At 36.7% G+C, this 25,840-nt stretch overlaps 1 protein-coding gene across 13 annotated transcripts in view; it reads right to left on the reverse strand.

The window, feature by feature from the left end:
- Mef2 (myocyte enhancer factor 2) overlaps positions 1–25,840 on the reverse strand; it is a 185,045-nt gene that overhangs the window by 59,866 nt on the left and 99,339 nt on the right. For all 13 annotated transcript variants that reach the window (XM_070108600.1, XM_070108587.1, XM_070108590.1 and 10 more), the window contains one exon: positions 13,494–13,556. The gene's annotated coding sequence lies outside the window, so the exon portion shown is untranslated. The remainder of the gene's footprint in view (positions 1–13,493; positions 13,557–25,840) is intronic.

Consider the following 25,840-nt stretch of genomic DNA (forward strand, 5'->3'; position numbering starts at 1 on the left):
CGCTTACGTGTGTGCGTGTAATAATTTGATTTCATACAAATTGAATAACGAGCACAACAAAGCCTACGCAATATCCACAAGACAGCTGCTTTGGAGTTGTCGCACTTATAACGGTAGTCAGGAGGACTTTTTTATGAAGTGGCAATGCACTGAGAGAAATTATTTTGGAATTAAATAGCCAAAATTACGGTAAAGTTCTTTAGAGAGAAGCCAAAGAAACACTGTCGATCTTCAGTCTCTTGTAGATGACCGTCTTGGAGGCATCATTTGGAAAATATAACCTCAAAATCTGTCAATTGATTTTTTGCGTAATATTGAGACAGACTTATGATTTTTTTAAGTCCTACCAGAAAAAGTACAGTGGAACTAAACACAGAGCCTTGAGATAAATTCATGAAAAAACGTTCACTTCGATTGCACCGAAGCTATAATACCCTTCACAAATACCAAAAGTTCCTTAAAAAATTTGATTTTGACCGGTCAGTTTGTGTGCCAGCTATATGCTATAGTGATTCGATCTTAACAATTTCTTTGAAGATTGCACCAATGCCTTGGACAATAATCCATGATAAATTTCGTGAAGATATCTCGTCAAATCAAAAGTTTTCCATACATGCACTTGATACCGATCGTTCTGTTGGTATAACAGCTATATGCGATAGTGATGCAATATCGGCGGTTCCAACAAGTGAGTAGTTTCTTGGCTAGAAAAGGACGTGTGCAAAATTTCAGATCGATATCTCAAAAACTGAGAAACTAGTACGGGCAGCCGGACGAACAGATTGACATGGCTAAATCGACTCATCTTGTCAAGCTGATCAATGATATATATATATTTTAGAGGTTCTCCGACGTTTCCTCTGGTTGCTACAAACTTCGTGGCAGACTTAACATTAGGTAAAGTAAAAAGTTCGTTCGGTTTTTTATTGATTTTTCAAAAGATGATAACTATGCGTACATTTGTCCGATTTAAGTCAAATATGCGCCGTTTTGTTCGTAAACTTGTTGCCAACGAGATGCCAACTTTATTATACCTCTCGTAGAGGTTGCGTCCCTATTGCCAAAAAACTCGGAGAGCCAATTTTCACAGGCCTCTCTTGAGGCCAACTTCTCACCATTAAGCGCGTTCGCCATGGACAGGAAAAGATGGTAATCACTTGGTGCCAGGTCCGGACTATAAGGTGGATGCATTAGAACCTCCCCTCCGAGCTCCAGGAGCTTCTGGCGAGCCACCAAAGACATGTGTGGCCTGGCGTTGTCCTGATGAAACACAATTTGGCCTCTGTTGATCAAAGATGGCCTCTTCTGGATGAGTGCTGCCTTCAAGCGGTCCAGTTGTTGGCAGTAGAGGGCCGAATTGAGCGTTTGACCATAGGGGAGCAGCTCGCAGTAGATGATTCCTTGCCCATCCCACCAAACACACAGCAAAACCTTCCTGGCCGTCAATCAGGTCTAAGGACAATAACGCCATCTCTTAGATAAAAACCGAACGAACTTTTTACTTGACCCAATATATTCTATTCAGGGTATATAGGTATATCTCACATAATTCACGCAAAACAAATAATCTGATGTCTATGGTCTGGATCTAATAACCATTGCTTCAAAACCTTATATTGTACCAAAGTCAAAAATCGAAACTAGAACGCCAGAGAACTTGCCGTGGACAAAACAAACTATATCATTTGCATACCATTCGTTAAACCTCTTGTAGAAAGTGTATTCAAATAGGGTGTTCCAGTTTTGTATGCTCCGGATCTCTAACGGTGGTAAAAGTGGCGTGCTTGCCACGATATTTTAAGTTTTAATATTCATTCCTCATTTAGGTAGATGAAAATATCCGTGGACTGAATTGGATCCCTTAGAAATATGAGGACATATTAAGGAAAGACAAACAGCTTTAACTGGAGAAGTAAACAAGGTAGACATTATATATTCCTTGGGCTTTATCAGAAGGAAAAAATACTAACAAGTGAGCCTCGTCCTGAAGTTCATAGGTCATGGCAATTCGAAACATTATATAAAGTTTATTGTTACTCTCCGCTTGGTCGTTCCTAGGTCGGACGACCATCAAGCGCGTCGCTCGTATGGTGAGTGGGTTCAAAACGAGATTGCTACCGATCCCGACTTTCCCAAAAAAAAATCAGGTTTAACGATTGAGCGCACTTTTGCTTAAATGGGTACTTTAATAAACAACATTGTTGCATTTTAAGTGATGATAATCCACAAGCCGTTATCGAGACGCCGTTACATATTACTTTTACCCTTTACATATTACTTTAGTTAATTGGGGAATAAACGATTTGTCGCAGAGTTAAATTATCGAATGAATTGAATTTCCATTCAAAGTCGGAAATATCCTCGATTATTTGTTGAGGTTTTAACATACCTACAGAGTGGGAGAACCAAAAGAATTTAAACTCTGTTTTTCGTTTCTAGTCTGGAATACTTTTCGAACTCGAACTGTCTCTATCAAAAAGCTTTGCGGTATTACGTGGTTTCAGTTGAAAAAACTTGTTCGATCTCGTCTACGCAAATGAAATATTTTTAAGCAAAGATAAGTTTATGGATATCGATAACTGCACTATTAAGAATTTTTCGGAAGCGACGAGAAGTGTTTGGTATGACCAGAGCTTTAGTAACGAAATATAACAGTGCTATATGTTTTGGAGTTAAAGCAACAAAAACTCCATTTATTAGGGTGTCGACTTTAGACAGAGTTATAACAGTATCCGTCGCAAGGTTGATTGTTTGTTAAAACTTCACAGAACACTGAGGCAATATTTGAAATAGAGCTAAAACCTGAAGACGTGTATATTCATAAGGCATTTAAGAATACCGTTCCACGCTTCCAGAAAAACAAAAATAATAATTCCAGTGTAGCAATCATTCAAAACACAAAAAGCAATACAGGTAGTGGAAAAACTTTTAGGCCGCTCCACTCATTTTATTATGGGTAGAAAGGCCAAAATGACAGCGCAGCGTGTGGCAAGGCTAACAACGAAAGCATTTTTACGTTTGATTGAAATTGAAAAGGGCAAATGCACAGAAGACTTAATGGAAGTGGCTGTCCGTGGGCGGAGATGGAAGCTGAAGGAAGCGATGAGAGAGGGATATATTGTGACAGTTGCGACTTTTGGCGGTCGCAAGCAAATGAGACGTCACACAAGTAGACGGACGGAAAGGCGAAATTGCCGTGTTTAAGTGAAATACGGCAGAGCTGCTGAACGAACAATGATACATACATTTTGCAGTTAACTTTTCTCTCCTGCTAAAACTATAGCCTTGCATTGTTGTTCATGTTTTGCACGCTTAACACAGCTTTGTAATGTCGACCGCAAACGGCATCAATATGGTCAGGAAGCGTTCGACATAATTACGACATCATGTCGGTCTGTCACAATGTTGGAATGTTGCAAAAACAACAGGCTGTCGCAGAATCTTCCCGTCGATACTGCCAAAATTAGTTGAAAATTGTGGGCAGCCGGGCGAGCGCTCAGGTGCCCGGACATCGGCAACATCCCTCAGCAGTGTTGTCACACACGCCGCCAAACGAAAAGATTGATGGGAAATTCATGAATTACTCGCCATTAATGACAGATTAATTTGAAATTGAGTAAATGAAGTGCATTCGTTTGGTAAATAATGCTCGGAAGGACATCAAGTGCTAGAGCATTAGTGAGGGCCCTGCGGCAGGAATGAGACGTTTGCTCAAGGGCAATTAAGTGGAAAGAGAAATGTGTAAAAGTAAGAAGAAAATTTTGGAAATTTCGACTTATCCTATTATTTTTTAGAAATAAAAAGAAAAACGGAAGCTTAAAATCACTACTCTGTATTTGAGATCGAATGTATGGAAAGCAAAGTTATCAACATATTTCACATATCAAGTAAAAGACTCGACCCTGCAACCAACATTTGAAGTTTGTAGAAGGTTGTACCTACCTATCAAGAACAGAACTGTTTACAAAGCATCTGTATTTATAAGGGGTCTTCTTAGCCGAAGGAAATCCAAAAATAGATGAAGAATATATTCAGATTCAGGAAATACAAGTGGATCAACATGTAAAAATCAGAGAAAACTAAAGCTAGTATGTTCATCTTTAACCAATATAAACGTTCCGGATATGTCTCCGTCAGCTTTTTAATGAAACATTTAATGGTGGTATTTTAAAAATGATTATTATTTAGTAAGTCCTCAATGGGCTTATCGTTCATCAAGCTGCTCCAGGAAGAACAGGGTTTCAATAAGTATTTATTGAAAATTATGAAAATTTCACAAAGTCCAACCGAACGATGCTAAGTTTATAGCCCTTGCTTGCGGTCAGATTGTAGCACCCATTTCAGTCTGTTTATTAAAACTCCTTTCGACGATAATGTAATTCTTTCTACGCAAATTGGTGACCCCCCAATATAGTGTACTAGAAAGTTATAGTGTAGTTTGCATAGCACTTGTACCCATAGCAGTTTCTCAGTATAAAGTAAACTGAGTCGAGTGTTGAGATTAGTTGACTACGGGAAGAACCTATTGCCACTTCTGCCACTTCTCCACAGGATATCGGCCTCTCAAAAGCAAGAATTTCCATTATGAAAAGACCCGATGTTGGTGCATCATTCACACAGGACGAATAACTCGCTTAACTTTATCCTCTCATTCCATATTTAAACTATATTCATATTGCCGTCATCTAGGACCATCATCTAGGCTCAACTGTATCTTTACACCCACTCAAAAGATACCAATGAGCAAGTAAACTTACCAACACATCACAAAGTGTTAGCTATTAACCGTTACAATCGGGAGCAGACCAAAAACCGGTTGGAATACGAATTCAAGGGATAAAGTAAGGTTTTCATTCATAAATAGAAAATCAATTGCCAAACCACCAAGAGAAATGCTAACGGAATAAATGAAAAAGTAACTCGTGAAATTTTAATGTGACATTTCAAGGTAAAAGCGCGATTTGGCTCAGCTGTCAGGTAAGAACTGTGAGGAGATAAGCGGAAGATGTAAAGGACGCTGTGAGTGGGCGTGACAAGATGAAGAGAATGTGGAAAGTGAGAGTGCAAGCGAAAGGAAATTTAAAAATATATAATAAATTTACGAATATAGAAAATTTAAAATGTGTGTAGGTGGACGGAGCGAGAAAAGCACCGGCAACATTGTGACATCGATGCAATGCAAGTGATTGAGCCGGATAGGAGGAGTATGAACGAGGTGTTGAATTCAGACTATTGCAATTTTTATACACTCGCAACATGAGTATAATAGTTTTGTTCACCTAACGGTTGTTTCTATCACCTAAAACTAATTGAGTTAGATGTAGGGTTATATACATATATATGAATGATCAGGATAATGAATGGAAGAGTTGAATTCCGAGTGACTGTCTGTCTGTACGTCTGTCCATCCATCCGTCTATGCAAGCGATAATTTGCTAACTCTAATAAGTTTAATGTACATAGCTTCTAAACCACCCAAGCCACCATAACCAAGTTCCTAGAAGAACTCCTACCGACAGTGTGAAAATGGATGAAATCGAATTACTTGTATAACCCCGCCCTCTCCCCATATAACGGTTTTATTAAAAACTATTAAAAGAGCGATAAATTACATTAGATTTTACACCTGGGATGATATTTGAGGAGCCGAGGTCAAAATTGGATGATAGGCATGGCAAGGTCAACATTTAGGTGAAAATAAATATTTCCGGACCTACTCGGACCATAAATGTTCAAGCTCCCACATACCTAATATGTGGACCTCAATACGTATGGGGACTTTTTGCCGAAAGTATTGGTCAATCTTTGAAATATGTTATTGAAATTCAGGGAAAATTTTTTTTTGATAATAAATACCCTTGTGTCCAATATGAATTGAATCGGGTCTATACTTCCCTTAGCCCCCATACACCCAATATAAATATTTTTGACCTTTTACTTCCAAACTTGACTTTATACCAAATATATCGGCCTATATGGAAGTTATTTTAATGAAATTGATAGATGGTATTTTTCTAATAACATTATATATTTGTGCCTAAAATGGATGAAATCGGTATTAAATTTACCTTAGCTCTTAATATAACTGATATTCAGAATTTTAAAACATCCAGCTTACTTCACTCCAAATATATGTCAGTGGCCAAGTAAATGTAATCAGCATTTCCATTTCTCTGCTCCTAATATATCCTACAAGTATATAATAATTTCCGACTTTTCACCTGACTTCAAACCTTTTAGGTTGGTCGAGAGTTGTGATATTTTAATGACGGAAAATAAGATATAGTAATAAGACTGAGTCTATATATACCTTGAAGATAAGTTAATATGATACCAAATTTTATTGTAAGCCATTCACGATTTCGTCGAACAATGAAGTTTTTATTATAAAGTTTTGCTAACACCTGAAGGAATTCAAACGACTTTGATCCTTGCAAGTTGCAAGAGTATGAAATGTACGGTTACACCCGAACTTAGCCCTTCCTTACATGTTAAGAATGGAAAACATTTCACTTGTCATTCGGTAATAACATATGCTGCCTACCGCACTTCCGATGACTTTTGCGGTACACGCTGTCTTTTCGGCTTAGAGCCCATAAACTTTTTGCAACTCAGACATTTTAACGGGAACCATTTACAAATTTTTAATTTAATTAAAGGCACTTAGGCACTAAATATAGTAGCTCAGTTTGTGAGTGAATAAGCGAGTATGTTTAATATATATATATATATATATATATAAACGAGGTATATAGGTAAGAACAATAGCAGTTTTTAAGAAATTTAATTTCCGGTGCAATTTAACTCTGCGACGTCGAGCGTACATTTCGCTACTAGAAGCACAACTTGGACAACCGGATCTATGTTCTATCTACTGATTCTTAGAAATAGTTTAACCCTGCAGTCATGACGACTATGATTCACAACGAAATCGAGCACGTTCTTCAATTCTGTGGTGGGAAACAACTATGCGGATGGAAGCAGAAAGATATTAGGTCATGTAAAAAGTTCGTTCGTTTTTTTATCGATTTTTCAAAAGATGATAACTTTGTGTAAATTTGTCCGATTTAAGTCAAATATGCGTAAAACTTCCAAAGGTTATGCTTTAGAACTCGTCTACGTCGAGCCCTTTTTTCCATGTCGTCCTTCCTATTATGGGCAAAAGTTTAAAGTCTCCCCCTCCTTCAAATCTACAGGGTGATCGAAGCATCGAAGATGATCCCAACAAATATTTTAACCTTTTTAGAGTATAGTGTCGAGAAAGAATGAAACAACATATGATAATGTAGGAAGTAAATCTATGGGAACAACATGAATATATAGACATCCAGAAAGGAGATTTATAAATGGGTCCAGGTGGTACTGGAAGCAGACGAAACTCTGAAAGTTAGCATGACTATAGTAGCTCAACTGGTGTACTACTAGCAGCGATGAGTTAAGGAAAGCCCCTGAAAGATTTGCATGCGAATTTTTATACCCTGAACAGGGTGTATTATGTTTGCCCCGAAGTTTTTAACTCCCAGAAGGAAACATCGGGGATTTTATAAAATACATATATAAATGATCAGCACGACAAGCTGAGTCGATTTAGACATGTCCGCCTATCCGTCCATCTGTCTGTGTATAACTAGCCACTCCGTTTTTGAGCTATCGCTTTGTACTTTTGCACACGTCCTTTTCTCCTCAAGAAGCTGCTCAGTTGTCGAAACCGTCTATATCGGACCAATAAAGCATATAGCTGCCATACAAAATGAATGATAGTGTTTGTATGGAAAACTTTGTTTTTTGACGAGATATTTTCACGAAATTAGGCATGGGTTATTGCCCAAAACAACGAAGCAATTTCCGAATTACTATAGTATATCCGCCATACAAACTGACTGATAAAAAAAAGGTTCTTTTAAGGAGTTTTTTGTATTTTTGCAGGGTGGTATAGGGTCGATGAATGTACAAAACCAAAATTCTTTAAGATTCTACAAGTATATACACTTTACTACACCAAAAACGAAAGCAAAGAAGGCATTCAAGAGGTAAATGCCACGAAACGGTTGACAAAACAAGCAACGGAAATTGAAATGAAGTTAATAAATAGCAAGTAAGGAAGGGCTAAGTTCGGATGTAACCGAACATTTTATACTCTCGCAAAGTCAAATGGTATACTCGTTTAAGATTTCATTATATATGTGTTATAATTTATCGCGCTTTTAGTAGTTTTTAACAGTACCGTTATCTGGGGATTGGGCGGGGTTGTCACCCGATTTCAGCCATTTTCACACTGTCGATAGAGGTACTAAAAACATTTTTTCTCAGTGAATTTGTTATTATAGTTTTAGCGGATTAGGAGGTGGGTACATTAGGGGGAGGGACTACGCCCACTTCTAAAAAAAATTTAAGCTGGAGATGCCCCTCCCTAATGTGATCCTGCATACGAAGTAACAGTCTTATATCTTATTGTGGAACTTAGTTATGGCAATTTATTTGTTTTTGATAAATGGCGTTTTGTAGGCGTGGCAGTGGTCCGATTACGGCCATCTGCGATACCAACCGACTTACGGTACCAAGAAACATGTGTGCCAAGTTTCATAAAGATATCTCAATTTCTCAACTCAAGTTACAGCTTGCACAGACGGACGGACCGTTAGGTGAACAAAACTATTATACTCTGTAGCAACATGTTGCGAGAGTATAAAAAGCAAATAAATGCGAAAACTGAAACTGAGTGCACAACAAAAATAACGAAGGGACTTCTGATGTAGTGATGTGGCAAGCCGGCTAGCGGCAGTGTAACACACGGAAGTATAGCGGTAATAATATATTTGAGGCACTTAAAAAGGCACAGTCAGCCGAAAATTGAATAGAAATCCGAAGTAAATCAAAGAGAAGCATTGCCCGTGTGTTAACGGTAAAAAATTAAATGACAGCGGGATGAGAGGCGGAAATCTAATTGAAGTGCAAATGCATAAGCGCCGAAGGTAAGTTAAAAATCAAAGAAATATTTCGTTGGCAGAAAATAAAAAGTGAGACTGAGAGATTGGGAGAGAAATTTAATATTAAAAAGCTTTGAATATTGAATTATTAAAAACAAACAAGAAAAAACGTTAAGTTCGATCTGAACAATTTCTTCGAAAATCGTATCATTACTTTCGACAATAATCCATGCGAAATTTCGTGAAGATACCTCGTTAAACTCATACAAGAACTTGATTCCGAGCGTTTAATCGATATCGGTTCGACAAATGAACAATGCTTTTGAAAATGTGCAAAATTTCAGAACGATATGTTAAAAACTGAGGGACTAGTCACGTATATACAGACGGACGCTCAGACATACAGACGGACATAGCTAACTCAACTCAGCTCGCCATACTGATGATTTATATACATATATATATTATATAAGGTCTTCGGCGCTTTCTTCTGGGTGTTACAAACTTCGTAGCAAACTTAATATACCCTGTTCAGGGCATGACATAAATATGTTAAATAGAAGGGAATAGAGGTAGGAAAATTCTATGTTTGTACAAAACCAAAATATAAAACGATGAAGAATCTTCCTTAGAATCAATAACTTGGCTTTATTGGCAGTTAGATCTCACTTCGGTTACATAAAAAAAAAAGAAAAACCTCTCTTTCGAATTTTAATAAAATTCCACTAATATTTTCCTTTTAAGACACACATCGCCCACGCTTGGATTCAACTTGTTGGTACCCACATCAAATAATGACGCCACTGAAATCTGTAAATCTATGATATGCACAGCTTCGACGCCGAAATTTCATTGCTAATATTTTGCCCGCAGCTGAGTGAAGGCTCGCCATATGCCAGTCAAGCCAGCTGTCAATCACTCGCCCACAATTTTGGTACGTGCATTGGCACAAATCAATTTATTACACAGTGAAAGGCAACGCACAAGCCGGTTGCTAAAGGGCATTTCAACGTATCGTTAGCGTAATGCTCGTCCACGAAATGCGGATTCTCTTAAAAAAAACCTTTTTTAATGAACTTATCAAAGTTGACTTGACTTGTGCGGGACCTATGATGATGTTGTTTTTATTTGGTGGATTTGGTTTTGGGTGACCGTTTGAGTTTCATGGCAACGCCTGTGGTTGGATGTCATAATTAATTTTGACAAATTACATGAAACATATCAAAACTTTGTTAGCGATAACGGTAAAAACATATCGGACTTTTGCAACGGCCGAAAACAGAGAATATGTAGTTCAAACAGTGTTGCGGGTGAGCTTTTTAGATCTTTCAAGCAAATGTGAAATCATCAGAACACACCTTCTCTAATATACAACAAATCGGGAAGCTATGTTCTTTGAAGAGATTTGCTGTCCCTCAGGGGCGAGGAAATTATAAATCAGAAAGTGAATGAATGAAATCGCTAGTTTCCCGTTATGGTTAAGAATTTTCATTTTCCAAAAGTCTTTACGGTCCAGACAACTGTTGTTCTATAGATATGCAATGTTTGTCGAAAGAAATAAATATAACTCATAGATATTTTGAAGCTAGATGTTAGTTTACACTGGTCCCTATGAATATTCTAGCTAGAAATGCTTTAGTTGTTACACCGTAGACGCTTTCAACGCTTTAGAGCCTTAATAGATCAAGCGAACCCGATATGCACCTAGGAGAACGAAATAGATGGCTCCTCAACTTGTTATTTATAGCTATCTGCTTCAGAGCATGAATTAATGAACAATCTTTAATGTAATCCGAACAATAATTTTACAAAGAGAGCCTCAGATATAGTATGTTATTGCCTTATTTCAAATGAATCTACTCCCATGATTTTTATGGAAAGGAATCTTTAGTGTTTTCTAAAGAAAATCCGAACATAGACAGTATTGAATCTTTGCTGGTGGCGGTTTTCGAGTTTTCGGAAAAAAGTAAACGGGGAAATTTTACGACTATTTTATGACGGGTGTTTGTTTAGACGTGTGGTTTTCAACCAGACAAATTTTTGTTCGGAGTTGATCCTTTTAACGGCTGTTACTCGATTTATACTTATTTTCGTTTACAATTTCATAATGAATTGGAGTGATGATAATCCACAAGCCATTGTTGAGACGCCGTTACATCCTCAAACTATCACTATTTGGCGTGCTCTATGGGCAGGGGAAATTATTGGTTAATTCAAAAATGAAGCCGGACATCATGTTACAGTCAATTGGGAACGCTATAGAGCCATGATTAATGACTTCTTCGTGCCTAAATTGAAGGATGTTGATATGGACGACCATTAGTTCCAGCAAGACGGCCATATAGCCAACAAATCCATCAATTTATTGGACGAAACTTTTGGTGGGTGCATTATATCGGGTCGTGGGCCTCTGGCGTGGCCCCCAAGACCTTGCAATTTAACATCATTGAACTATTTTTTGTGGGTTTATGTGAAGTCGCTTGTCCATGCAGATAAACCCAAAACGATTTACGCGTTGGAAGAGAATATTCGGCGCGTCACTTGCCTAAAATTATATTTGAAACATAATGGCAAATGTCCTTATAATAAAGCTAAATTCTTGACCATAACACTAAATTATATGCGGCCACATGTCTTCAAAACAAACACTCTTTATTAAAAACTGAGTGCATGAAAATAATTTGAGAGAGATTAACTTTATTTTGTATGGGTTTTAAATCCTAGTATCTATAAATTAGTATGCTGACATTCAGGCAACAAACGAGACTGAACAAATTTGTAAAGGTCTGCAACCGATTCTTTCGATCTAAAATCTTAAGCTAAACTCAATATCAAAACCGCTTGTGACGTTTCCGTTCTTATTAAAAAGTCAGGACTTTAAAGGTAATGAAAATTGTGGCTTCTTGGAAGAAAGCTAAGTAGTCGAATATTAACAACTCTTTTTATCATCGTGCGTTATGCCTATGAGGCTGCTAAGAAGTTTGCACGGACTAGCTCTTAACTAAGCGATAAACTACAGGAGTCTAAGCGGCAAGGTATAAAATGCCTCAGGCAAGATATTATATGCCTCATCAAGCTTATTATAAAAAGAAGTTCTAACTTTATATCGAATTTCCGTTTGATTTTTCTCACTGTGCACATTCGCTGTACATCAAATTCACTTGAGTTAAATGCAAGCACACGAAATGTCAATTGCCATAAGATGATACTTTTATTTTAATATATTTATGATTTAACAAACTACGGAGCGCCACTCATACCCCCACTACAAAAGGGAATAAGTGTACAGATACATAAAAACATACACATACATACAAGTTTGTATGCTTGTGTGTATGTATGTATAAAATCATTCATTCATGCAGTCAAATGTGGGCAGCCAGGAGACAGTGAGGTGAATGTTGCGCAATGCTTGATAACTCAATATTTGAGTATGCTCTATGTATATATTATATATATGTATATATTATATATAAGTATATATATATATATGTATATATGTTCATATTTCTATACATACATATGGTATATCCAGCAATGATTTTTCTATGCGTGTGAACAAATACATACTTCTGTGCATAGAATCTCCACTCAAAAAAACTGCTGTGGCACGTGCCGTGGCTTTTCCATGCGCTCGCCGTTCAAAAACATAGAAAATGGAAAATCACAAATGTAAAGAAGACAACAAAATAATAATGGAAATATGAAAAGTATGTTTTTAGTTGGATGGAAGGATGTTGAATAGCTACCGGCCACTCACAGCGTGAGTGATGCTTTCGATGCTGCTGTCATCTTACTCGATGCGGGTTTTGATAACTTTCTATTACATACATACATATAGTCGAAAAAATATAATCAATTATAAAACTGAATATGAAATTAGACGAAGTGAGTTAGTATATATGTATATTAGCAACATGATATTTGCTCTCTTACACAATTTTTTAATTTCAATTTTTTTTTAAATAGAGCGACATCTAGCAGAATTTCTCGTAAAACTACTTTCATTATCATTAATTTCAAAAGAAAAATTAAGGTGAAAACTAAAAAACATAAGCATAAATTGCTACCATGTGAATATGAAAATAATATGGTACTGATCATTACCCTCTCCCACCCACGGTGGTCTTTAGTGCTTGTTCTTAAACGCATAACACAAGAAACGTAAAATAAAGTAGAGATGATGTTACCTTTAATTTGTATAATTTCAGTTTGAGTGAACAGCAAAACCGTTAACTTCGGTTGCACCGAATCCAGAATATGGGTGCATTCTTATAGCACAATAGGGTAAAAAAAAGATATTTTTCTTAAATTTGATCGGACAGTTTAAATAGCAGCTATATAGTATAATATGATCCGACCTGAACAATATGTTCGCAGATTGTAGCGATGCCTTTGATAATAATATACGGTTGTTCAGGATATAAAAATTGATCTATGGGCCTGTATCCAACCAATTTGGCCGAAAATTTTTTAACTATTAAAAGCACTAGATCAATACCTAGACCCTCGTACTAAGCAAATACGAGTATAACGCTTAAGTATAGAACAAATGTAAAAACTTACCTTAAGTTGTTAATTAATTATGTTATTCCAATTGCATATGTGCCCGAACCAAGCTAAGTGATCCTAAAAATAAAGACAAAATTAAAGATTAAAAATATGCAAAATCCTATACGTTCCAGAATAGTTTTTTTGTGAATATTTAAAATAAATGCTATTTTCACAAATTTTAGTTAATATTCCTTTTATTTAGAAAGATTTAAAAAAATCTTGTGAAACGTATGAGTACAGTTTTTGGTCTGAAGTGTTAATTTTTCTATCAATCTGAAGCCAGACAAAAACTCCTGTAGTTGGACATCAGCTTTCGACAAAGCACCTTGAAACTACCACAAAACTGCGTAGGTGCTTTATTTCTATTTGAGCAATTTCAGCTGTATATCTAAAATTATGATATCCGATGTATTTTAGTTCTGATCTGGCAAAGGCGGGACATTCGATAAGGAGAGGATGAGATGATTATATCTCATCTTTGTCCAAGTAGCTTATGCAACTGACATCCGGTAAAATGTTGAATCTTACCGCATGAATCCCGGTAGCACAGTGTCCAGTTAGAACTTCTACAACCATTGAAAGATGGAATTTGCTGAGGGCGAAAAGTTCCACCTCTACCACCCGTGAAGATATGGGAGTAGGGAAACAACAGCTAGGGCTAAGCTGGGTGATATTCGAATAATTCCTATTCTGGTTTCAACAGAATATTTGTGCTACCTACAAATGAGACCCAAAGCACCATCTAAATTCACAAATTTCAGTTTCTTGTAAGTCCAACAAGTATCAGGTGAATATTACAACTTTATTGTAGTAGTTTTGCAGACTACATCTCAACACTTGACTCTTAAAAAGGGCCTCACAGGGAAACAATCTACATATACTTGTATACGAATTTTTTTAATTCTTTATTTGCTCTTTAGAAATTCAGTTTCCAAAATCTAAGTGTTGTTTATCATCAGCCTTATCGAATATAAATCGGAAGTAAGCCTCTATACTTACCGAGAATTCATTAGCCAGGTTCTTTCATCATATTCAAACTCCGCATAAACCTACTTTTTGAACGCAACTGGTGGTTTTTTTTTTATAATTTCCTTTCACTAGAATTTCCTTTAAAATATTGTAGAAATTATAATTCACAGTGTACAATTAGAAAATTTCAAACTGCCCCGTCTACTCGTCACCCCTTTCATATACCCATAGCACGAAAAATACGCAAACCGCACAATAATATTTAGATTAATAAATTTAATTACAGCCAAAGCAACCGCAACTAATTCCCAATCATTTGCCGTTTTTTATGGTAGATTGACGCAGGAAACGCCACGCCAAAACCATAAAGAGGACAACAGCACTACAACAACAAGTGGTCGATGACTATTTGACTCACAACAAACCACAAATAAAACTCACAGCCAAAATTAGCGCAAAGCAAGTATTATTTGCCGCAAAAATTCTAAGCGTATCAATTTAGGGCCACAGCGTCATAAAGACGCAGAAGTGAACTAGTTAGATTATAAATAGCGAAGCAGGAATAACTTTGGAAAGTTTTAATTTGAATATTTATTAAAATTTGAAGCCGAAATTCATGGTATTTTGATGGAAGTTTGTGGTGAACATGCTCTAGCTGAGCGAACGTGCCAAAAATGATTTGTACGATTTAAAAGTGGTAATTGTGGTATGATGAATTGGAAGTTGATTTGTTGATGAAAATTGTTGCCAAATACAAGAAGAGTTCGAAGAATCTTTGGAAGTCACTGACGCAGCCATTTTGAAGAATGTATGCTACAAAAATAAGTCGTTTTGCATCGAACGATGCGACAACCCTAAACGCAAAAAATTATACGTGAAACCGCGCCAAGCAGCCAAATCAACGGCAAAGCCGAATATCCATGACACCAAGATTATGCTCTGTATTTGGTGAGATCAAAAGGCGTACTGTACTATGAGCTTCTACAACCGGGTAAAACCATTTATGGGGAACGCTACCGACAACAACACATCACATTGAATCGAGCGATTGCCGAAAAGCGACCTAGCGACTAGACACAACTCAAACATTTTCTAGGCTAGCTAAAAGCTAATTGGAAAACAGCGTCTGTGTAGTTTTGCTTAACCCACCTCATAGCGCGGACCGTGCTCCTTCTGCCTACCATTTGTTTCGGTCGATTTAGAACGCCTTCACTGAAATACTGTTCACATAAGAACAGGGTATCGAAAATTGGCTTATTAATTCTTCGCCGTTGTTCGGCGCAGTTCTTTTGGGACGGAATCCACTAATTACCAAAAAGATAGGAAAATATTATACCATAGTTTCAGATGGGCAATACTTTGAATAATACTATTGTACATCTTTTCCTTAAATAAACGTTCAAATTAAAAAAAAAAACCGAACGGATAAAGTTAGGTTAAGTTAGAATATACTGGTCCTTTGTAATGCCAGATGGAGATTCAGTTAAATACAAATTGAAGTTTTTGCCATAAAGGAACTTTTTGCGAAGATAAAAGAGACTTGATATCAAATTCTGATACTTCATCTATGACTTGTAACTGTGAAGCTGTTAGATATCTAAGACGAGTTCTAGATAAGGCCGAACAGAAGCGAATATACCATATAAGTCCAATATCATTTTCGCTTTCGATAATCTGCCGGCCAATGGTATTTCCGACCCAAATTGGTATTGAAGATTGCTTTGGGGACCCAATTGGCTCCTTCAGGCTATAGCTTTAGGATGTTATTATTGTTGCTGAAAACAGAAAATATTTCAAATAATTTTGAGGAAAGCTGCCGCAGAGTTGATATTCCTTGTTGTTGTGGATACGTATGCCCAAGTGTCGTGGATTCGAGGGCTTAACAGATAAAACTCTCGGATATCGCCTCGAAAAGACCTATTAACGAATTTGGAGTATAATGCAAGAACTAGCGTTTCTCCAAATAGGTAGTTGGGATCAAAACAACGAATCCTTTTCATCATGGGTACGAGTTTCCAGATATGCCACAAAACAGTTACAAGAAATTCTCTGTCTCTTCTGTGGAAAAATACATTAGAAAATGTATACAAATGTATGTGTGTCTCACATTAACTCGAAATAATCTCGAGCACATGCAGGCATGACGAACACCTCTTCGTCTGCACTGCTGTTAACCTCCTGGAGTGGCACTCCGTCCGTGAACTAATATTTCATTGACTCACATAAAAATCTAACGCGCAACAACAATGTAGAAACGCCCAAAACGAATTCAATCCGTAATGCAAGCGAGCTAATGAGTAAATCTTTAATTACACACTGCTAAGGAATAAAACACAAACACCATATACAAGTGAAGTCAGATTTCAAAATGTCACCAGACCATAGATCATTTGATTTGGTTCCAGCTTTGCGTGAGTCCAACTCGGATAATGGAAACAACAACAACGACAAAAAATCATCAAGCAAAGTTACAGAAGAGATTACATATCAACACCAACAAAAACAAAAAATTATATTACGTTACAAGAACAGCAACACCAAACAAACGAGTACCACATGACAACATTTACCGCAGAGGCGAAATTCAGGCGAGCAGCAGTTGTCAGCGACAGGCAGATTAACACCAACCGCAGATCGAGAGTTGAAAGGATACTATAAATCTTGACGGGAGCGAATTGGAATATCTACTGGTAGCTTACGAAACCGAAGAACTTTTCGGTGACAATTTGCGCATTCGCATCTGCCGAGCGCCACATTGGGGTTACAGCAAAAAGCCCAAGCAAAAGCAAAAACAAAAACAGTATATTAACCAGGAATGTGCTGTGCACTTGTCACTATTTCCCCCAACACTCAAGCTTCAGCTAACACTTTCCAGCTGTTTTGAATTTGTGGATTTTTGCGTGGTCTTACATCAAGCCAGCTATAACTCGAAGATGAAGAAGGAGGGGAAAAGCGAAAACAGTGTAATTGAATACTGCGAAATTTATAAACTTAAAACGTTATGCTAACACTTCAGAACTACGGAGACTTTTAGATGCACTACAGAAAATATTGGAATTAAATCTCCTTCATTGATTAGAGTAGAGAACGAAACAAATCGCTGGACCTAAAGGCGATGCTTCATTATATACAATAATCTTCATTGACTACTGATCAGTGTCAATGATCTCTTTCGTGGGTTATTGTCGAAATAAATTGTATAATTTTTTTAGCCAAACTATTGTCTACTACACAGTGAAATTCTCTTCTCCTTCAACTGCATCCCTGAAAACTTCTATCACTGTTTCGCAGAGGCTACTCCTGCTTGCTTTTTCTCTCCTCACATACCGACAAGGGATAAAAAGGAGTCGCTGGAGAAGAGGCACAGGGACACTTTTTCACAAATGGATCGAAGCTAGGAGGGAAGGTTGGAAAGGGATATTTTCTGTACGGATCTCGCCGTCAATATTAATTTACACTACAGGATCACTGTAGTGTTTTTTAGGCAGCAGTGGCTCCTGTTCAGATAGCACTAGACGTACTGCTACACCGTGCAGCCTCTTTAGCTCCGATAACAGAGCTGTATTACTAACGCTGAGCTCGCTAACTGTGCGCTTAAAGCTAGTCAAGAAGGGTCTGTCATCACTAGAAATATCATCAAGTTACTTCATCATCATCATAACTGGCCATTGTCCAATAGGCATTCATGCGGTGGGGCTAAAATTCTTGTCAGACGCAAAGTGACAAAGTTGTATGGAAGAAAGTGAAGTGGAGACATTCATGCACTTTTTCCTCCATTGTCCAGCCTTTGCAAGACTGAGGTTGAAACCTCTCGGCAATCTTACCCTCGGCGAACCAGAAGGCATATCCGAAACTGACATTAGTCGTAACAACAAATTTGTGTTAAGCTCAAGACGCTTTCTCGATTTGTGATGTTCTTTTAATCAATTATATAAGAGCTTTAGTCAACAAAACGAACCGGCGTTCTAAGCTGTTCAAGTTAGTATCGACTACTTAACCTAACCTACCATATAGTAGATATAGGTATTAACAGATTATGGATATTAAAGAGAATACGCGATTATAATGATGACTGCACCAACGTTTGTCGTGCTATAAACCTATTTAGCTTGGTAGTAAAAACAAGGTAGAATAGTTTTAAACAAAGATCATGGTTTCAGCAAGGTGGAATCAAATGTCATGCGAATTTTTGGGGACAAATAACAGTTTTAAACGCAAATTTCAGGCACACATCTTATTCTTCTCAATAAGCTGCTCATTTGTCAGAATCGTCCATATCGTACCACTATAGCATATAGCTGTCATACAAACTGAACGATCGGAATAAAATTCTTGTTTAGAAAAAATTTTTATTTGACAAGATATTTTCACGAATACGGATTTTTTATTTTAGAGAATGCTACAATATCCGAACAAATATTCCATGCAAACTGGCCGATCAAAATCAGGCTCTTGTATAGAAAACTTCTTTATTTCAAGAGATATCTTCACAAAATTTGACACTGATTATTGTGTAAGGGCAAGCATATAGCTGCCATAAGTTCTTGTAAGGACTTTATTTGTGAAGGGCTTCGATGCAAACGAAGTTACCGTTTTTTTTTTTTGTCTTTTATAGAAATAGCTATTACATTTAAAATTAGTACTACCTTTTTATACTCTCGCAACCTGTTGCTACAGAGTATAATAGTTTTGTTAACCTAACGGTTGTTTGTATCACCTAATATAGATATAGGGTTATATATATATAAATGATCAGGATGAAGAGACGAGTTGAAATCCGGGTGACTGTCCGTCCGTCCGTGCAAGCTCTAACTTGAGTAGAAATTGAGATATCTTTATGAAACTTGGTAGACGTATTTCTTCGTACCGTGAGACAGTTGGTATTGCAGATGGGCGTAATCGGACTACTGCCACGCCCACAAAACGCCATTAATCAAAAACAAATAAATTGCCATAACTAAGCTCCGCAATAAGATACATGACTGTTATTTGGTACACAGGATCACATTAGGGAGGGGCATATGCAGTTAAAATTTTTTTTAAGTGGGCGTGGTCCCGCCCCTAATAGAATTAATGTGCATATCTCCTAAACCACTAATGCTATAATAACACAATAGGAATCGCGTTCAAAATTAGTCATATCTTGGGCTCTGCTTTCAACCAAATTCGGTACATAACGTTATTTTCTTATTTCTATGTTATAGTGCGAAAATGGGCGAAATCGGACTACAACCACGCCTATTTCCCATATAACACCATTTTCAATTCCATCTGATTCTTTCACTTTCCACTATGCATATCAAGCAACAATGATTATATCACTTTGCGTGAATAATACGTTTAAAGTATGCCACCTTGTGACCAAAAATTGTTTAAATCGAACCAAAACTGTGGACCCCAGCTCCAATAGTTGACCTTCTACCGAAAATATCAGTCAATCCACAAAGAAATCTCAAACGAATATACCATTTGACTTTGCAAGAGTATAAAATGTTCGGTTACATCCGAACTTAACCCTTCCTTACTTGTTATTTACTATTTTCAATTCCATAGAAAGGTAAATAATAAATAGCCCACTGTTCGGAGGCAACTTTTTCAACTATTCTAACAAATAATTTTAAGCAAATATATTAGCGTTGTATACGAATATGTAAATCTATGGCTAACTGTATATACTATTCTAAATATGTGAGTAAGTTTGTGTGATTGCATACATTATTGAATCTTGTGTTTATTTGTTTATTCGATTCTTCTTTCAGCGAACAGCCGCGACGGTGCCAAAGGCCAGGGGCAAGCTGTTCGTATGTTAAATTGTCTTGATTCACAAAAGCTTCTATTTGCATTAATTTTCTAATTCACCATTTTTGCTGTTGGTGTGTGCCCAAGCAGAAAAAAAAGAATCAATAAATTGGTTGCTAAGAAGCGACAGGTGCCGCAGCAGCCATTCGATTGCGGTCATTTAGAAAATATGTATTTCAATCGGCTTTCCGCTTTAATTTATTTATTTTCCCTTCACTACCCATACTAGTCGTTGCTATTCTTGTTGCTGTTTTGTATGCTTAAACTCAAAGATAAATGAGCTGTGAACGAATTATACGAACGTATGGATGAACGAGTGTGCACGAGAAATATCCGAATTTTAATTGGAAGGAACAGCATGTAAAGAACGCGAGCAGATGAAGATGTTTTGAATCATCGGTGATTTTTGAAAGACAAGCATGCATACATAAGTACATATATTTAATTATCTATATACATACATGATTTATAGCACATACATATGTACACCTATTGAGTAATTCGTTCTAGAGTGCATTAGTATATATGCACAAATATTTTTCTTTCTAGCGGATTTTTCTTTTAAACACTTCTCGAAACTTTTAATTGCACAAGCCAAGAAGTTTTTATACTAAGTATATATATTATACGTAAATAAAAAGTTGCTACAACAATAAAATGAGGTAAGCATTCTTTTGACTGTACAGATAAACAGCCGGACAGACCAACATGACTAAATTGACGCAGTTCGCCACTGTAATCATTTCTATGTATACTTTATAGGGTCTCCGACGTTTCCGTCTTTATGTTAAAAACTTCGGTGCAAACTTAAAATACTCTTAGCAGGCTATAAAAACCATATTGTGACCTTTAAAGTACCGTAGCGCATTCTTTGAGAGTTAACTATGAAACCCTCGAGTTATTTTGGCAATAAAAATTTGAAGAGCCTATAATAAGACAATGTAGTGGCTGTTATCTAGAAAGCGTGTAAAATAAACTTTTTCTGAAGTTACAAGTCTCCTCCAGATTAGCTACCAAAAATACTATCTTTAGGCTTCCCAAGTAGCAATTAAACCAAGCTGATATTTTACAAAGGTCCTGAGGTTAACAAATTTTATATGAAATCCCAAAGCTGTACTACTAACCGTGCCCGTTTCCAACTAAGGGGGATGTTGTTCAGAGATCTTTCTACTAATTATTCGATGTCGGAAGGGATTTTAGAAAAGAATAGAGATTATTTCAACTCCAAATTTTCATGATAACGGACTGTAGACTTCTTCCGAGAGCATAAGATATTGAATAATTCACAGATGAAAATTCATGAAGCTGCTCAAGCTACAGAATTTATACGCTCGATCTTATTTATGAGTTGATTCCATAAAATAAATTAATCAGGCTAATAATGTTGCTAGATGAGGTAATCGCGCGATTTGTTTTCTTCTATTAGAATGTACAGTGAAATTTGTTTTATTAGGTTTTATCTACTGTAGTGCATAAAAATGCTTAACAGGGTTGCCACTGAAAACAATATCCTGGCGAAAGAAGCAGTGGCAACCAAGGCTGCAAGGCTACTTCTGCGAGAATTCGATACCAAAAGGTTCCCGAAACTAACTGCAGACTGCAGTATAATTTCACAAATTATGGACTGCTTCACGAATCTGTGCCGCTTCTGTGACCAAACAGCAGAGACACCAGAGTACATATTCCTAGATTGCACCGGCATCGTAATAAGAAGGAGTCAGTCAGAAAATCTTAGAATAAATTTTGATAGAATAAAGGTTTCTCCGAGCAGTTGTCAGAGTTTTAAAGTTCTTGAAATCGAATTTCGAATACTTTTAAATATCAATAACGCGAGTGCTCGGAAAAAAACATCCTGCAACAACACCTTAGTTATTTTCTTCTCCCGTATTACTATCCCATTTAAAAATTCAGCTGTTCACAGGATATGAATTTATAAAGAAATTATTTCATAAAACATAATGTGGGTACACACTCAATTACATATATTTGATCATTATGTACATTGTACTCGTTTATATATGCGCACATATGTTCGTAGATACTTAAAATAAATATTTTTATGTGCAGACAATAAGTCGTCCAATATATTTTTAGCATTGTTTTGATATTTAAAAATAAATGAAAATTCCAAAATAGCAACTAAAAATATTAAACAACATTTACTTTGGGTAAAGCAGCTCTCAGCTGTTGACAATTAGGAGAGGAAATGGCTGCGAATACATACACACACACGACAGACAAGTGCGAGCAAAAGGAATATGTACTTTTAAGAAGGACAAGTGTTGCTGCTTACCTAAAGAAAAATTATGTGAAATTCTTGTTTATTTTAGCAAAGCCATACCGTTAACTACCAGTAGAAAACGTTGAAAAAGTTTCTTTTTCTAAGGAATTTTCGAATTTTCTAATGGCAATTATAATGAATTAAAATACAATAATATAAATATATTTGATGTGTCTGTGGAAAATACTAAAAGTATATTAAAAGTCTACAATATATTTTGAAAAACTTCTCCGACATTTTCTATTTTGTCACAGCCAAGTTATGCACCCATAAAGCCACCGTTGGTTAGTCAAATACTCAACCCGCTCGTCTGTGAGAGACGCTCGCTTGAGTTAGTCTCCTCAAACGGCAGGCTTTTAAAATACTTAAGCCTCATGTGCACTTATATGCTTGTCATATATACATCTAAATCGTATACATATGCACAAGCATCCCCTTCCGGATCTGCACCGCTACTATTAACGAACGACGGTAGCTCACATTTGGCCTTTACAACTTGCCAGCCATTGTGGCAATTAGAGTCCGATTTCAAGTACCGCCTGTTGCTTCTGCAGTCGTATACTGATACTATTATGCTTGTTTGTTTTTTATCCTTTTGCGTGACTACCAATGGCTAGCGACCTTTTCGAGTGGCGCTCCCTACATGACTTACAATTGCCGACTTACATACGTTGAGTATTAAGCAAACATGTGTTCAAGTGTACTTAAGTGTGTTTTTCGTGCTGGAAGAACTGTAGTTTTCTTAGTGTTCGCACTGAAAACGTTAATATTTTGAGGCAAGCCACCTTGAGATCACGAAAACCATGATAAAAACTCGCGATCTCGAAAATTTCCTCGAATTACAATTCAACGATAGCTTTTCAGCAGACAAATGTCACATAGAAGTCTCGGGAAGAAATCTGTGCTCAAAAGCTCGAGCAACAACTCAGCAAGGGTATACCCTATAAATCAGATTCGGTTAATAAAACACTTCAAAGCTTGAATGCGAGTTCCAAAAGATAATATATTTAACATAATATCAGAATCGTTAAATTTAAAAATGTGGGCTTAGTCGAATATGAAAGGCAATAGCAATGTTCATGTACCTCAGGCGTGAATTTATCAGGAAACTAAATTTTATTCATAGACCAGTTCCAGAAACCTGAAAAAACCCTTAAAATACGGTTATCTCTACGAAACGTATTTGGTAACGTGAAATAAGATTGAGTTTCGTCATTCAAATATTGAATCGTTACGAAGTTCATTAATAAGAAGCAATTGTAATATAATATATCTGTATTTCAGGCCTTCTAGACATATTATATACGAGATATTTGTTTTATATAAAATCTTAGATTTCAATAAAGTTCTTGAAGTAAGAACTACTGAATATAACATTGCAGTAGTTTTATATTTCTAGTATCAAAACCCTAGAAACCCTTCTAAAAACTGCTATACTCGCACGGATGTGGTAAATAAAATTGAGCTTCACCGGTAACGCTGTAGAATTACTCAAACAACTTTGAGGCAATACCAATGCCAACTAAGCACTCAACCAATATAAAATACTCTATATAGTAATAATAAAGCCCAAATTTCAAATCCACTTTAAACCAAGGTTTTATAGCCAAGACAATTTATAGTGTACAACTAAGCTTCTGGAATTTAGGCCTTCTGAGTTCGGTTCACAGTGTCAATTTTCGGTGGTAGCTCTACAGAACTTATATGGATAAGGATAAAGTATTGAGTTTTACCAACGGTGGCATCGGTGGAAAGCGATTAGTGCGAAACCAAGCAAGATTTTTAGCCAAACGAATGGTGAATGAAAGAAAAGGGTGGTGGATGTACTGAAAGTTCTCGGTTTCTTGTTCGCTTCTCAAAGGCTTGCTTTCAGAAAAAGTATAGGTATAACCAAATTTCACTTACTATTAATGACCAATGCTTCATTTTTCGTCGACGAATAACACGAAATTCCTTTAGTTTCGACACTAATTCCACGCCCACATTTGTCAACACAACGTTTTGTACTTAATCGCTAATGAATTCTAACTGTATGTACGCATTTCACCTTTTCCTACGGCGTTGAAGTGGAAGCGAAAGCAACGCAGCGGGAAATCAAATTTTCTTTCTAAATGAGCCTTTGATTTGCTGTAGCGCACATTATGGCTCCACAAGCTCGACGAGCATTGAGGTACTCATATGTGTGCCACCGAGTGGGGAGTGTTTGCCTACACGTGTACAAACCTATTATTTATGGCCGAATATCGTCATCGTCATCGACATTTTCTTTTTTTCAGTTTCCCCCTCTCACACAACTCAAATCGGAAATTGAACCTTACTTGGCTTTACTTACGAAAATGCTTAAGTTAAGTGTACAATGTAGTTGTTGTTGTCAGTTTTGAAAAGTAATTAAAAGTGTATTCCTTCATTTACATACACACATATATTTTATTATTATTGCCCTTTTCATTCTTAAGCATCTGATCGTCTTGTGCCTCTCGGCTTACGTCGCAGCGGAAGCAATTAAGAGAGGTGCTACAACACTACAGCATGCCGAAATTTATGGCAGCATTTGGTTTTCGTTTTTGATTTTTGTACAAATACACGAGTGACGAGTAAAAGGCGGATCGGTGTGGTATTATCATGAGTTATTTGAATGGTTATATGATGCTGTTTGTAGATTTTTAATGCTAATGCTTAAGAGAGGCTGAAGATATTCATTTTTAGTATGACCGTTATAGCAATACGAACCTTAATGTTTTACTACCACTCATCTCACCTGGGTTCGTACCTCTGAGCTTACAGGATCAACAATCAGAGGTTACTTAAACCATCAGTCCATCGCAGATGTCTTAAAATCTTTAGTAGGAGAAGATGTTCCCCATCATAAATGGTATTACTGTCTTCATTAGAATATGTATAAGGATCATTAACAAAGTTCGGCCACAAATAATTCAAAGTAAAGAAGTGAATCTGTATGAAGTGTCCACTTTTAAAGTTCACATAACGTCACTAAGTACACCTTGAAGAGATCCAACCAATAACAACCTTCTAACATACGGTGCGACGAATTATTATAACTCATCTCAGACAACACCCAGATTTTCGACAACGATCACCGGAAATTTACATTAAATTACACCCAGAAGTGAAATAAATGCGATGGACGAGAGAAGTGATGAATATCAAATAACCATACGATCCTTATGTGTTAGAGATAAAATTTCGTCTCTGTCAAGCACAGATGTTCATAAAGCAATGCAAAGTTTCTCAGAAGGATTTTTGAAATGATAGTGATCTCTTGACCTTCCACTCCTCAATTTATCACAAC

Source organism: Bactrocera oleae, chromosome 4 (genome assembly GCF_042242935.1).
Source record: "Bactrocera oleae isolate idBacOlea1 chromosome 4, idBacOlea1, whole genome shotgun sequence".
Taxonomy (NCBI): domain Eukaryota; kingdom Metazoa; phylum Arthropoda; class Insecta; order Diptera; family Tephritidae; genus Bactrocera; species Bactrocera oleae.